Below are 870 nucleotides of genomic sequence, written 5' to 3'. Positions count from 1 at the left end.
GCTGTGGCTGTTTTCCTTAAGAATTGGGAATCCATCCTGGGCATGGTGGCACATGTCTATAATCATTCCAGCAACTTGGGAGGCTAAGACAGGAGGAATGCAAGTTCAAGGCCAGCCTCAGCAACATAGCAAGACTTCAGCAACTTAGTGAGATCCTGTCTCAAAATATAAAAGGGGCTGGGTATGTAACTGTATGGTAAAATGCCCCTGGGTTAGATCCCTAATACCAAAAAAAAAAAGAAAGAAAGAAAACAATAAAAATTGGGACTCTAGCCTAACTATCAGAAGTTTATTATAAAAGTTTATTATAACTGTCAAAAGCCTTCATTCAAGGGCTGTGGTGGGGCTCAGTGGTAGACCTCTTGCCTAGAATGTGTAAGGCACTGGGTTCAATTCTCAGAACTGCATATAAATAAATAAAATAAAGGTCCATTGACAGCTTAAAAAATATTAAAAAAAAAAAAAAGCCTTCATTCAGTCACAAGTCATGTCAATTGTGAAAACCTGCTGAGGGGGGCTGGAGTTGTGGCCCATGGAGAGGTGAAAGGCTTGCCTAGCATGGGTTCCATCCCCAGTACCATATTAAAAAAAAAAAAAAAAAAACACCTAAATAAACATCATAAAGGAATGTAACCATCTACAGTTAAAAAACAAAACAAAAACCTATTNGGTGACTGTGATCTTAATAGGTTTGGGGTTTTTTTTAAAAAAAAAAAAAAACACCTAAATAAACATCATAAAGGAATGTAACCATCTACAGTTAAAAAACAAAACAAAAACCTATTGAAGGGGGCTGGGGCTGGGGCTCAGCAGTAGCGCACTTGCCTGGCATATATGAGGCACTGGGTTTGATTCTCAGCACTCACTACA

This window comes from Marmota marmota, unplaced genomic scaffold (assembly GCF_001458135.2).
Source record: "Marmota marmota marmota unplaced genomic scaffold, marMar, whole genome shotgun sequence".
Taxonomy (NCBI): Eukaryota; Metazoa; Chordata; class Mammalia; order Rodentia; family Sciuridae; genus Marmota; species Marmota marmota.
This window is presented reverse-complemented; position numbering follows the sequence as displayed.